Below are 3,512 nucleotides of genomic sequence, written 5' to 3'. Positions count from 1 at the left end.
GAAGAATCACTTCCTTATTAAGCCCTGCCCCTGGCTTTTTAATTGAAGGAGGGGCTGACCTTTGGCCATGTAATTTGACTCTAAAAGAAATTCTGCATCCATTACCTGGCACTCTTCCTGCCCTTTGGGATATGTAGATGGGTGTTCACTTCTTTACTCTCCGTATCAGTTGTTGCCAGTTGAACAATGTTTACTGACCACCTAACATGGTACAGGTACTATACACATATTTAATCTTTTTTTTTTTTTGAAACAGGGTTTCACTCTGTTGCCCAGGCTGGAGTACAGTGGTATGATCTTAGCTCACTGCAACCTCCGCCTCCTGGGTTCAAGTGATTCTCCCGTCTCAGCGTCAGCCTCCTGAGTTTCTGAGATTACAGGCACGTACCACCACGCCTGGCTAATTTTTGTATTTTTAGTAGAGACGAGGCTTTCCCATGTTGGCCAGGCTGGTCTTGAACTCCTGGCCTTGGCTGTCCCACCAACCAACTGCTGGGATTACAGGCGTGAGCCACCATGCCCAGCCCACATATTTAGTCTTAACACATTGAGAAGCAGGTGTTATGATTCCCATTGCACAGATGAGGAAACTGAGGCTCAGAGGGGTGAGGTACCTTGCTAGGGATCCCTGTCGGTTGAGCTGAGTTCCAAATCATGGTCTTTCTGGCTTTACATTACATCATGTCACCTATTCTATGAGACTCAAAGATTGTATTCAAGTAGAACCACCAGAAAAGCATTAAAAAAGGAATCTAACCACAGCCATAGCAAAAAACACAAAAACCCATTGAGAGGCCAAATATCATAATTTTAGAGATGCGATTCCCTATTATATGAAATAGGAAACAGTTACATCTGATTTTGTGCTTTATCTAGAGTTTTATGTAAAATAGATGTGCATGGCCACACTTGAGATCATAAACTCTGGAGCGCTGCTCAAACTGTGATGATGAAGGAAGTGTGAATAGTGAAAGGGGAATTAAAGCTATTTACTTAAAAATGGGGGAGAATGGGTTATTTAAATATTAGGCAAACAGATTCACAAGAGACAAACAGATAGTAATTATGGGAAGTTAGATATTTCATAACTCAAGGTGAATTTTCACTGGCAAACTAATATTTTTTTGCACCAGTGTTGTCAACATAGAGGGTAATACTAAGAATGATTTTTCTCTTTTTATAAAAACTTGCCATCTTTTTTGGGGAGATTGATGAGATATATTCACTGGAAACAATTCAAGAATAAACAAGGCCTGGCTCAGTGTCTCAAACCTGTAACCCCAGTTTTTGGGAGGCTGAGGAGGGAGGATCACTTGAAGCCAGGAGTTTGAGACCAGCCTGGGCAACATAGTAATGAGACGTGAGTTCTTCAGGACTGGTTTGCAAGGTACAGGTCACAAAGACACCACTGATACAATGACATGCAGTAAAGAAGCAGCCCAAACCCATCAAAACCAAGATGCAATGAAAACCACCTCTGGTCATCCTGACTGCTCATGATACGCTGATGATAATTTGCTGGTTTCCAAAAAAACATTCCTACCAGCCCCACGTCAGTTTACAAATGCTATGGCAATGTCTGGGAGTTACCCTACATTGTCTGAAATGGGAAAACCCTCAGTTCTGGGAACTCCCCACCTTTTTCCTGGAAAACTCATGAATAATGCACTTTTTGTTTAGCGATGATCAAGAAATACCCATATATTCAATCAAGCAGCCATGCCACTGCTCTGCCTATGGAGTAGCCACCCTTTTATTCCTTACCTTGCTTAATAAACTCGCTTTCATTTTACTTGGTTGGCTCGCTTTTGAATTCCTTCCTGCGGGAAGCCAAGAACCCACTTGGCCTCCCAGGCTGAACCCTAATTTTGGGATTCACCCTGTGATAGTGAGACCCCATCTCTTAAAAAAAATTTTTTTTTTAATTAGCCAGGCATGGCTCACACATGTAGTCCTAGCTACTCAGGGGGCTGAGGTGGGAGGACCACTGGAGGCCAGATATTCAAGAGCAGCCAGACAACATAGCATGGTGGCACATGCCTGTAGTCCTCGCTACTTGGTAGTCTGAGGCAGGAAGATTGCTTCAGCCCAGGAGTTCAAGGCTGCAGTAAGCTAGGATCATGCTACCATACTCTAGCCTGGGCAATGGAGTAAGACACTGTCTCAAAACAAAAAGCCAAAGCAAACCATAAACTCATGAATGCATATAAGCAATAATAAAATCACATCACATAGTATGTACTACTGGAGTTCTGAGTTACATAACTGAACAATGTTGGTGGCAGAAACCATTTAGAATCCTGAAGGGTCTTGGTCAGGCACAGTGGCTCATACCTGCAATCCCAGCAATTTGGGAGGCCAAGGCAGGAGGACAGATTGTGTTCTTGAGTTTGAGACCAGTGTGGGCAACATAATGAGACCCCATCACTACCAAAACAAAAATGAAAAATTAACTGGGTATGGTGGAGCACACCCATAGTGTCACTTAATCAGGAGACTGAGGTGAGAGGATAGCTTGAGCCCGGTGGTTGGGGAGTGGGAGATGGTCGAGGCTGCAATGAGCTGTGATCGCATCACTGCACTCAGCCTGGGTGATAGAGCCAGACCCTGTCTCAAATAAAAAAGAAAGAAAGAAAGAAAGAAAAAAAGTCCTGAAAGGTTGTGTCAAGGCAACTATGAACACAGGGAAGGGGCAATCCCCACAAGGAAGCTAAGGACAGCAGCTGTCTGTGTCTTGGTCAACTATGTTATCTTCATACCTAACAAGCTGGCCAGGGAGAGGTCACAATACATGTTAGATATTAAACAGCAAAAACAAAAACCACTTTTCTCCCGATTTTAAACATAGACATGCTGTTGTAGAAAACTTGGCAAACAGGGTACATAAGGATGGCCATAATGCAGTCATTCAGTGGGAAATGCTGCTAAAAATCTGGTGGACGTCCCTCTTTTCCTTGAGAAAAAGCAGACACAGGACAAACTCTCTGCCTTCTCCCTCTCTATGAGGAAAAGCAGATTTTTTTTTTTTCTTCAGACAGAGTCTTGCTCTGTCCTCCAGGCTGGAGTGCAGTGGCACCATCTCGGCTCACTACAACCTCTGCCTCTAGGGTTCAAGCTATTCTCCTGCCTCAGCCTCCTGAGTAGCTGAAATTACAGGCATGTGCCACCATGCCCAGCTCATTTTTGCATTTTTAATAGAGACAGGTTTCACTATGTTGACCAAGCTCGTCTCCAGCTCCTAAGCTCAAGATATTCATCTGTCTCGGCCTCCCCAAAGTGCTGGGATTATAGGTATGAACCACTACACCCAGCCAGCATAACTTCTAATAAACTTATTTTGTAAATAGTATTTATTAATGGTTGCATTGTTCCAGTGAATGATAGCATTAAAATTATTCAGCCAGAGGAGAATTGCTTGAACCCGGGAGGGGGAGGTTGCAGTGAGTTGAGATCGTGCCACTGTACTCCAGCCTGGGTGTCAGAGCGAGAATCTGTTTCTGAAAAATAAAAAT

The sequence above is a fragment of the Aotus nancymaae genome, unplaced genomic scaffold, assembly GCF_030222135.1.
Source record: "Aotus nancymaae isolate 86718 unplaced genomic scaffold, 86718_ANA_hifiasm-v0.15.2.pri h1tg000016l, whole genome shotgun sequence".
Lineage (NCBI taxonomy): Eukaryota > Metazoa > Chordata > Mammalia > Primates > Aotidae > Aotus > Aotus nancymaae.
Note: the sequence above shows the minus strand (reverse complement) of the source record.